Source organism: Rhinolophus ferrumequinum, chromosome 18, assembly GCF_004115265.2.
Source record: "Rhinolophus ferrumequinum isolate MPI-CBG mRhiFer1 chromosome 18, mRhiFer1_v1.p, whole genome shotgun sequence".
NCBI lineage: Eukaryota > Metazoa > Chordata > Mammalia > Chiroptera > Rhinolophidae > Rhinolophus > Rhinolophus ferrumequinum.
The window spans coordinates 53015054-53027220 of NC_046301.1; the positions used below are offsets into that span (position 1 = coordinate 53015054).

Here is a 12167-nt window from a genome sequence, read left to right on the forward strand (position 1 = left end):
TTAAATTCATTAAATTCAAAAATTAAATACATCTACATTAAATACATCAAATTCAAAATTAAATACATCTACATTAAATACATTAAATTCAAAAGTCACTGTTCACACAATGTGATATATAGATGATGTATTACAAAATTGTACACCTGAAAACTTTGTAACTTTACTAACAATTGTCACCCTAATTAACTTTAATTATAAAAGAAAAAAAAGTCACTGTTAAGAAAATGAAATGACAAGACACACATTAGGAAAAAAATATTTTCAAATCGTACATCTGATAAAGGACTAGTATCCCACATATATAAAGAACTCTGAAAGGTCAACAATAAGAAAACAAACAACCCAATAAATTAAAATGGCAAGAAATTTCAATAGACGCGTCGTCAAAGAAGATACACAGATGACAAACACATTCGTTTAGATGTTTTAGATGAACATCTAAAAAGAGGTTCAACAGCATTAGTCATTAGAGAAATGAAAATTAAAACCACAGTGATACCACTGCACACCTATTAGAATGGCTAAAATTGAACAGACTGTTCATACCAAGACTTAGGAAGGATATGGAGGAACTGGAATGCTCACACACTGCTGATGAAAATATAAAATGATATAACCACTTTGGAAAAGCTTGGCAGTTTTTTAAATAATTAAGCATATGCCAACTATATAATCTGGCCATTTCACCCCTAGGCATTTATCCAATAGAAATAAAAACATATGTTCATAGAAAGACTTGTACATGAAAGTTCCTAATAGCTTTATTTTTTTTTTAATTTATTGGGGTGACAATTGTTAGTAAAATTACATAGATTTCAGGTGTACAGTTCTGTATTACATCATCTATAAATCCCATTGTGTGTTCTCCACCCAGAGTCAGTTCTCCTTCCATTACCATATATTTGATTCCCCTCACCCTCATCTCCATCCCCTACCCCCTTTACCCTCTGGTAACCACTAAACTACTGTCTGTGTCTATGAGTTTTTGTTTCTCATTTGTTTGTCTTGTTCTTTTGTTGTTTTTGGTTTATATACCACATATCAGTGAAATCTTATGGTTCTCTGCTTTTTCTGTCTGACTTATTTCGTTTAGCATTATACTCTCAAGATCCATCCATGTTGTCACAAATGTTCCTATATCATCTTTTCTTACCGCCGAATAGTATTCCATTGTGTATATGTACCACAACTTCTTTATCCATTCATCTATCGAAGGACATTGTGGTTGTTTGCATGTCTTGGCCGCCGTAAACAAAACAAAACAATGTTCATTAACATTGGAGCACGCGTGTTATTATGTATAAATGTTTTCAGATTTTTTTGGTAGATACCCAGGAGAGGGATTGCTGGGTCATATAGTAATTCTATTCATAATTTTTTGAGAAACCTCCACACAGCCTTCCATAACGGCTGCACCAGTCTGCATTTCCACCAACAGTGTATGAGGGTTCCTTTTTCTCCACAGCCTCTCCAACACTTGTTACTATTTGTCTTGTTGATGATAGCCATTCTGACTGGGATGAGGTGATATCTCATTGTGGTTTTTATTTGCATTTCTCTGATGATTAGTGATGTGGAGCATTTTTTCATATGTCTGTTTGCCATTTGTATGTCCTCTGGAGAAATGCCTCTTCAGGTCGTCTGCCCATTTTTCAATTGGGTTGTTTGTTTTTTTGTTGTTGAGTTGCATAAGTTCCTTGTATATTTTGCATATTAGCCCCTTATCGAAGGCACTTTTTGCAAAAACCCTCTCCCATTCAGTTGGTTGCCTCTTTATTTTGTCAATGGTTTCTTTTGCTGTGTAGAAGCTTTTAAGTTTCATATAGTCCCATTTGTTTATTTTAGCTTTTACTTCCATTGCCTTTGGAGTCAAATTCATAAAATGCTCTTTGAACCCAAGGTCCATAAGTTTAGTACCTATGTTTTCTTCTATGCAGTTTATTGTGTCAGGTCTTATGCTTAAGTCTTTGATCCATTTTGAATTAATTTTGGTACATGGTGACAGATAGCAGTCCAATTTCATTCTTTTGCACGTGGCTTTCCAATTCTCCCAGCACCATTTATTTTTTCTTAAGATTAGCTTTATTTTTAATAGTCCCCTACTGGATACAGCCCAAATATTCATCAGGTGAACAAATAAACAAATTTTAGTATAGCAATACAGTAGAATACTATTAACAATAAAAGGAATGAATATAGATACATTATATAATATGGGTAAATCTCAAAATAATTATGCTGAGTGAAGAAAGCCAGACAAAAGAGCATGTATTATTACAATTTCTTTTATATTAAATTCTAGAAAATGCATAGTAATCTACAGTGACAAAAAGCATATCAGTGATTACCAGGGGAGTAGGCACGGGAAAGGCTGGGTGGGAGGCATCAGAAAAGGATAGAGGAAACTAGGGAATGATAGATATGTTCAGATTCTTGATCATGAGAGTTTCATGGGTGTAAAATATATGTCAAGATTTATCAACTTTTACACTTTCAATATATGCAGCATATGTGTCAATTATATCTCAATAAAGTTGTGTTTTTAAATGAGGTAAACAGAAAACAGTTCGAGGCCTGGTGTCTCACAATTGTTCAGTTCTTGCTTCTCGCCACTAAAAAGGCTTCCCCAGTATTATTCTTCTAGATACCCAAAGCTGTCCTCCTTCCTGTACGTACAAAGGTACAAATGTCCTGGGACAGGGCCAAAGGAAAGTGGCGATACCAGCTATGCAGATAGTTTCTGAGAGAAGCATGGAAGGGGACATTCCTGCTTGGTGGCCAATGGGTGAATAGGTAGATGGAGGTAAATTCCAGTCCTCCCGAGCTCCACTGAGGGGAACATGAGAGGCCTACGACACAACCACAGACTAACAGCGGATTAAAGTTAATGATGGATGGTCTTTGAGAAGTGACTCAGACCCTGCACGGCTCCCGTCTTTCAAACAACATCTGTCAAAGTGGTCCTCTGTTAGATACATTCTCCCAAGTTCTTCCTGAGCAGCAAGGTCTGCCTGCTAGAAAAGCTTCTAGATGACTCTCATCATCCAGACTCCCAGCTTGGGTATGTTTTTCCTCCTCCCTCCATCCTCTGATCTCTTCTTAGCACAAAAAGAATCTGCCTTTCTACTTTCCTAATTGTCAACCACTCCTTATATCTTCCCATCTCCATTCTGCTGGTGCTCCAAAGAAATAAAGATAGTCTCAGAATTAAATTTCCATTTTGAAATGGCCTGAATGTTTACATTCTATTATATGTTATGTGTACATAAAAAAAAAATTGGAGATGTAAGTTGCAGATGAGATTATACATGATTTTATCGGTTGTCTGTACTTTATAAATTTTCTACCGTGTTTCCCCGAAAATAAGACGTACCTGAAAATAAGCCCCAGTTAAGATTGTCAACCAGACAGACACATTTAATACATTATGACTATGTTCCAGAAGAAGACGACACGACTGTATTTGAATAGATGTAGATTGTTGTACATGAAAAAATAAGACACCCCCTGAAAATATGCCCTAATGCATCTTTTGGAGCAAAAATGAATATAAGACCCAGTCTTCTTCTCAGGGAAATGCAGTATAAGACCCGGTCTTATTTTCAAGGAAACACAGCATAATGAACATACGGTTAATAAAATAATAAACTATCATGAAATAAAAGCCTGGAGAGACATACAATCAAGTACTCATGTTGAAGGGAAGGGGACTATATATACAGAGGGAAGTTAAAAATAAATAAAAAGATATAATCATAGGGTCAAGGGTCATGGGGAATGATTATTTCAGACTGTAGAGGGACATTTTGTCTTCTTAGATAAGACAGAAGGAAGTAAGAAGGGTGCAATGCACTTATAAATATGTGTTTAGTCTGAAGACAGGAAGTCATGGGAGTTTACCCATAAGCGTATCCAGATTTTCCAAAGTAGAAGTCATATTTAATAATATTAGACCCACTTTTAAGACATCAGTTCTTTCCCGCCCTTGGAAAGAAAAAACAGTAGCAGGGGCTACCAGTTTGTCACCCTCTCTCCGGTTCATCCTCGTAGAGCTGCAAGAATGGTCTTTCTAAAAGCCTGTTAACCCAAAGTCCTTTCTGCACGATTCCTTAGAGATTTCTTAAATTTAGCCCAAGCTTCAAATCCATGGCCCTGGACAGTGTACATCTGGCACCGGCTATCTGCATGTGCCTACAACTTATTTTCTCTATTTCCACCCACATACCATCTATACAGGTTGTCCAACTTCTGTTCAGGTAATCTGATCTCTGTAGGTTTTGCCCCACATTTGGTGAGTTCAGTCGGAGGCGAGGAATCCAGTCATGAAGCCAGAGCCTTCCACCTCCTCCCTAGCTCTCTTAGCCCCCCCTGTCCCCCTCTCCCCCATCTCCTCAGAATGACAGAGAAATTCTTCCCATTGTCTCGCTCAAACAGACCAACCCACATTCACATCCCTGCTGCTCTTGCTTTTTATCCCAACGAGTCAGGAAGAAATTTCTGTTGAAAAAACTCCATGAAGGGAATATAGGGAGGGCATTTTCTACTTCTCTCTGCACGTTAATTAGTTCGTGTCAGTCCCGGGCCCCTACTCCCAGGCTTTGAGTTGATAACCAAGGACGATGCACATGTTGTCTTTTCTATCTAGCCATGCTGCTGGTGGTTTAGACTCCGTGCCTCAAGACCAGTATTCTTTTGCTAGCAATGACCTAATAAATACTTCCTTAAAAAAAAAAAAAAAAAAAAGACTTTCAGCTGTGGAAGTTAAATTTTTTGTTTTACTATGTCAAGCCCCTGAACCGCAAGTTTCATTTCCAGCCTGTGGGCATGATATGTACCTCCCGCCCTACCCTGGCCCAGTGCTTCCTTATTTTATAAGAAGTTGATACATGACTATCAATCAATTCAAGGGAGAGCAGTTTAAAGTAAGGGCTTTTAATCTGGAAAATGTCTCAGACCTCTGAGAATCCATCGAAATTATGGACCTCTTCCCAGAAAAAAGCAAAAACACGCAACACGTTACATACAATTAATGGAATTTGTATACTCCTAGAAATGCTGAAGAACTCTGCTCTTTAAAAAAGTCTTCAGCTTTAGAACAAAATTCTTAGCTAGGAAAAAAAAAAACAACCTACTAATAACATACTGTATTGCCCTGGGTAGATCAATTCAGTTTCCTGGGCCTCAATGGCTTCTGTAAAATTAAGTCTTTTAAAATATCTTCTAATGTTCCCCGTCTCTAGGATTCTGCTTAGTGTGTGGGCACTTTTTCCCAAACTGCAAGGCTGTCACCATTTTAGGCACAGAGGTTGACAATGGGCCTGTGTAGCCCCCACGTGGACTGTGGAGATTGACTGAAGAAGCAGAAACAGACATGAGAAATGGGCTTCTGTTGAGAGCATCTCAGACAACAGTGGCAATTTCCAAGAGTCCTAGGCAAGCCTTCAATCTATAGAGATGAGGGAACATGCCACCTTAGGAAATGTTACCCAGTTATTCTCTTTGTTTGTGAAGTCACAGCCCATAATTAAGTATTCCGTGGACAGCACCATAGATTTTCTGCTGGTTCAACGTGCCTGAAGCAGTAATATACTGATATCTCTTCCACAGTGTAGGAGATGATTATTTGTCACCATAACCTTCAGGAGAAAACAGAGAACCAGGTATTGGTTTGCTACTGGTTAAAACAAACTTTGTCTAAATGCATGTATTAATTAACTCGTTAAGTAATTTGTGTTCTTATATGACAACATATCAATCAACCCAGATGTGGATGGGTCTTTTTGGACGGAAGGGGGGAAGAAGGTAGAAATAGCTTCACTCCTAGTAAAAAGTATTAGAAATTACAGCTTCTTTCTACAATATTTCCCTAACTTGTTCTCTCCTCGGGGAAGTAATTCTCAAACTTCAGCATACTTAAAAATGACATGGAGTGCTCATTAGGAATGCAGATTCCTAGACCCCCCCTCCCGTCCCCGTCCCCAGTTGTGGATCTGGACAGAGCCTAGGAATTTGCTATTTTAACTGTTGCCAGAGCAATTTCAGTGCACATGTGCCTTAAATACCACACAGCGTATCCCCCGTCTAGATAGTCCTGTTTAATAAGCACTTGCTCATTGCGTTCCTTTCTTCCCCTTCAAATCATCTTCATGTATGATGTCATTGCACCCTCTAGTGGACAACTTTACTCAACGTTTTTTTCCCTACGTTATAAATACCTTACTTAAAAGTTTCAGGAAATCCTACATTTCATAAACGCCTTGAAAGGAAAAGAATGGGAGATCGGGAAACGGTTTATAAGGCAATTGTTTAATATGACATCAGATTCACATACGTTTAGATATACATTTGATATGTAATATACATACGTTTTTTAGAGAGAGAAAATTTTAAGCCTCGTAAGGTTGGCTGAATATAATTAATAGAACTCATCTGTTTTTATACATATTTTAGCAACTGAATTTACTGGCCACAATATTTTTAGAGTATTTATATCTGTAAGATTGATATTCTCACACAAAAGTTTCCAGCACATCAATAGGATAACTTAGATCTTCCTAATTGCTCCTTTAGTACCAGGTGGCCTTCTGCCACCTCTTCGTGTTGGTTTCGAAGATCTTTTCAAGATCCAGAAAGCTTTTTTGCACATGTCTGTTTTGGCTTCTGTCTCTCTGAAAAACGCTGCTTACCGACGCTGATACTTTAAGGTTCGCCAATTCATTTGCCCACAGGTGCCCAGCAGGTAACATTAATGAGTAAAGTGGGCAGGGCGTAAGCCAACGAGAGTGGTGTGGGGACTACGGCAAATGGCGTTTGTTACATTTCAAGAAATTCAAAAATAATTATAATTTTACAAAGCCCAGTCTGAGCCTAATGTAACATCTGTGAAGCGTGTAGGACTTCCTTTCATAAACCTGTTAGGGACCCCTGGCTTCTGTGAGGGCTTGCTATGTGCTGTTTATGGATATTACCTCGTATAATTCTAACCACAGCCCTGTACAACGGAGAGTGTCATTATCCCAATTTCACCATTGAGGAAACTGGAACTTAAGGAGGTCGGTTATCTGCCCCAAGTCAGACAGTTGAGATTTCCTGCTTGGGCTGTAATCCCCATCGGCCTGACCCCAGTCGCTTCACTCCAGTGCCTTTCTGAGCACGTGGCTTCTTGCCCGTGGGGCCTGTCACACTGTGCTTCTGTCCTCACCCACCACCCCGGGCCCCCTACCTCTGCCCCAGCTCTCCCTGCTCCCCGTGGCTCTTGGCAATGTCATCTATGTTCTCTTGGCCTCTGATCCTACTGGTGCCTTTGCATTTGGACAGTTTCTCATCTGGTCATTGATACCTCTCCGCATCAGCACTGAGCCACAGTTCTTAAATAACATATTTCTCCCATTGGAAACTAATGTGACAAGCATATCAACGCAATATGTTTTTACTACAACTGCTTGAAATAAGTGCACCTTTTCCTGAAGCTTTAAAATGGTATTTCAATAATGCTTGGATTTTTGTTTTAAGTTGAATTTGCCGTTTTAACACCTCTAATTTTCTATTCTACGGGGCTTTTCCAAGTACTATCGTAAATACCGTAATGTGAGCTCCGTCTGTAAAGTACTCCTGTGTTTCCCCAAAAATAAGACCTAGCCAGACCATCAGCTCTAATGCATCTTTTGGAGCAACACTTAATATAAGACCCGGTCTTATGTTAGATAAGACCGGGTCTTATATTATAGTAAAATAAGACTGGGTCTTATATTAATTTTTGCTCCAAAAGATGAATTAGAGCTGATTGTCCAGCTAGGTCTTATTTTCAGGGAAACACGGTATTATATAAGTTGGACTCAAAATTTTTTTTTGAAAAGCAAACACGGACTCATTATATATAGAATCAAAGTTAATTGCCTTTGAGGGCAAAGAGCCATTTATTTCACTTACCCACCCTCAGGTAGCTTCTTGGCCTTTGTGATCACTAAGCTAGATAAAGGTGCCCCAGGGTCCTGTGTTACTTAGGGAAGACATAGTTGTAACCCACACACTCACATCAAGACTTTCAGTTGATTTGCAATGTTGGAGTCCCTTTAACCTTTTGTGAAAACTGTCATTCAGAACAGTATTTCTTTGGGAAGTCTTAACATAACATTTGAATTCAATTTCCAGACAAAAGAAATGAGAACTTACTGGGGTACATAGTGTAACCTGTGCTTTTTTTTTTTTTTTTTTTTTCAATCCTAGCAGAAAAGAAACTATAATTGTGCAGTCTTTTAAATGAATCTACCTAGTAGATGCACAGTCACTCATCCACTTACTTTGTTCAAATAGCTAACAAAAACAGTCTCTATTTCCCTACTGTGAGATTCAGTATTCAGAAAAATCTATTTATACGTGGAAAGCAGATGGAGATTGGGGGCTTTGGCTGCCTTAGTTCTGCATGAACAAGTCCCAATTCATCCATTGTCCCTCCGTGATGTTATCCACACAAAGGTAAACACAACCAAAGTCTAATTGGATGTAGTGTGGTAAGTTCACAGTTATGATAATCATTTATTGAATTCTTTATAAGGGCCTGATACTGTCCTGCACTTATATATATAACTCACTTAAACTTGACGCTGTAAAGTAGGTACCATTCTTATCACCATCTGTTTTACAGATAAGGGAATGGACGGACAGAGAATTGAAGTAACTCAGCCAAGGTCACACAGTACTTAGGGCAGCGCAGAATTTGAACCCAGAGCCATCCTTGTTAACAAGTGCACCTTGGATCAGACAGAGTACACTGTGAACTGCACAGTTTATGGATTCAGCAAGGCCTGGGTGTGTACATTAATAACTAGTTCCCCAGAGGTTTCTGTTAGCCAAGGCTGAACACTACGTTTAAATACAAAGGATTTTCAAACCTGAATATTTTTTATTATTATTCTCCTTCATGTTCAGGTAATGCACATTACTCAGTAGCCCTGTGTGACAAAGGAGACAAACTGTGTGGTAGCAAGATGTAGCCACTGGTTTCAGGTTTCCAAATATTCCTCCTTCTCTTTGTGGGTGTAGGGACGGAGTCCCAGAGAGCAGTTTCTAGGCTCTCGACCTCACGTGGAAAGGTGCTGGCTCGGGCAGTCGATAGCCATCAGCTGTAACCAGTTAGCCATTTAGCCATTAGCCACTAATATAACTGCCGTGGCTACGCTGGCAAGCGCAGACTGCGGCTAGCAAGGCGGTTGGTAAAGAAGCAGACGGCGGATTGCAGATCATGTGGATCCTGCTTCCTGTATCTCGAACCCAGCGGCCAGCGAGAATATAGTGGTATGAACCCCTTATCCATAGCTCCGTTGGTGTTCCTTTTCGGCCTCACCATATTCTGTGTCTACCCACTGAGAGCGGGACCAGAGACCCTGCATTACAGTGGGAAAATTTAGAAACCATTTTTCGGTAAGATCGCCAGTTTGCAGTGTTATCTTTACTCTAGCCTGGGTATCAGTGACCACTTCTCCCACCTCAAATCAATAGTGCTCAAACTGTTAATCCTTTATTTACATTTCAACTGGAGACTCAAAGGTGAACCTGGGCACGTGGTCCATTCCTCCTTGTTCGTGCTGTGACTTATTTGGATGTAAGTCCTAACCCCTGTTGCAGTGCAAGACCATTTCCTCTTGTCCCAGAATCAAGATTTTTCCAGGAGATAATAATAGTCCCACAGAGTATTTATGGATCTAACATTTGAGGTTTGGGCTAATAGTGAGAAAGCTAGGAGATTCATGTACATCGTTCTGTGTAATTCTGTTGACAAGTTTGTATCACCTACACTTTCTAACTTGTGTCTGATGGTGAGCACCTGAATTAATCAGTAAACTTGACCAACTGCCCACCATCTATCTACATGTGGGCGTGGCTTGTTTCATAACTGTCATCAGGCTTGTAACAAATGTCACTATAAGCCTGAAGAGATCACATTTTTCTTCCATGGTTCTTTCATCCACTTTTAAGCGGAAAATTGTTTACCATTGGCATATTCATGGCCTTGGGGATTCGTTAAGGGCTCAAGAGTTACTACTCATAAATGTTAAGAGTCTGTTGTTTGGTTCTTTCCCAAAGTATTTGAAATTATAACTAATAAAATTGGATTCTAATAGGCTTTCATGCACCTAAACACTAATTTGAAAAAGTGGAATTAAAAAATGCAACTGTTGAGTGATGAATGAGCTAACTCCAAACGACTCCAAACAAATTCACTGATTTGGTGATTTTTCACTCAACCTGAAATATTTACATCACAGCCAAATAATCAAACTGGCTTATTGATTTTCCTTCCCTGGATTAGTGATTAGTTTATGTCAGGGAGTGACAAATACTACTTCTAATATAGACTCCATATATTAGATTCAGAGGTCACCATACAACTCTGCCAAGCATCATTCATTAGGCAGGAGGTTCTCAGAATTTGGCTTACATCAGAATTACCTGAGGACTAGTTAAAAAGCAGGTTGCAGGGCCCTGCCACCAGAGTGTCTGATCCAGTAAGTCAGATGTGGGGCCCAAAATAATTGCTTTTCTAATGTTAAAAGATAAACTAAGGCATATTAAAAATTTTTAAGAGTTTATTTAAATAATAATCAATTTGAATCCGTTGAAAACCGGAAGTGGTTAGGAGTGCTCCACCTACAGGAGCCAGGGGAAAGATTTACATAGAAGCAAAGCAAGGGAATCATTTGATTGGCTACAGCTTAAAGACTAGTTGGCTGTGATTGGTTATCCTTAGGTTTGGATTGCTGAATGTCCAGGCCCTTACAGGCTTAGGTTTGGGTTTGCTTTCAAAGGCCACCCTGGCATTACAGCCACCTGGACCCAATTACCTCCTTGTTTAATTAATTAACACTGTCAAGACCCAAGTTAATGCTCATGCTTCTGGTAAACTCTCTTTAAGAACGACTGACACAGACCAACAGGTCTTCTAGAAACTTTACCGATTTTGTAAACCCCAGTACTTTTGCAGGGTTTACTTGCACAGTGTATCTTACTAAAGCATGTAGATAGTGTAATAAACTTTAGACTTGCTGTTCTGGGTATTATTGTCACTCATATGCAGTCAAGTTTGACCATAATATGATAATCAGGGATGGTCCGAAATTTTTAAACAGTTAAAATGTGGTTTTGCATTTATGCTGGGTCAATGAAATGACCAGGAAGAGCCTGCCCAGCTGGCTGGCTTCTATGGGGTCTAGTTGAACAGGAAAAAAAAAAAAAAAAAAAAATTATTGATATTAGCAACAGTTGGGGCTTGCCGCCACCTGGTGGTAGTTATTTGCTCTAGCACTATATAGATGTGCTGATGTTTTTGGTTCTTCTGATTACCAAAGCTGGAAAATGTAGTGAAACTGTGTCAAGGAAGAAAAGGAAATGGATTCAGTAAAGCAGTCCCTACCTCATGTATTTTTATATTGTGCAAATAAACTGCCTTTATTCTTCACTCGTACAAATATTTAAAAAGCATTCTCATTAGACCGTATTTTTAAATTTATATTTTAGGACAAAATACAAGCAACTTAAATTAGAAAATCTGAACAGTTTGATGTAGCTAGAACAAATAGAAAAATTCACAGAACCAAAGTTTGTATTAATTTACATTCCAACATGCAAGTCTTTTTTTAAAAAAAATCCAGTAGCATATTTCTAAATGAACAACAGTTCTGTTCAATTCTTTCTACTGTTGAAGGCTTTGGCAAGGGACCAAAGGCCAAAAACAATAGAACAGGTACCAAAGAACCAGCTATTATAAAGTTTAAACCAAGGTCCAAGACGGTCTATGTAGAGGGCGCTAAGAGCATTAACAGTGTAAAGAGTTGTCAAAAGCCAGGTGGTGTGCAGCGGTGCGTCGCTTTCCCCTGCCCCTTGGGGAAGGGAGCTGCTGCCTTTAGCTTTTCCACCTGCTTCACTGAGACCACTTGGAGAGACATGTGTCACCTTAAAACTGAGGGACTTGAGGGAAGGATATTTGACTCAGGCCTGAATAACCTAAAGAGGAAAGGCAGTGGCCTTCTGGGTGGTGAGGCAAACAAAAGGTTGCTGCACTGGCAGAGAGCTATGCTTCATTAGCGACAAGGCAACGCCAACAGAATCATCTCAAAAGTGGGGTGTGAGAATTTGCATCTCTAACAAGTGCCAGGTGATGCTGACAC

At 39.2% G+C, this 12167-nt stretch overlaps 1 protein-coding gene across 2 annotated transcripts in view; it reads left to right on the plus strand.

Moving 5' to 3' along the window:
- Nucleotides 1–12167, plus strand: part of MARCHF1 (membrane associated ring-CH-type finger 1) — a 647830-nt gene that overhangs the window by 616151 nt on the left and 19512 nt on the right. The window lies entirely within an intron of this gene.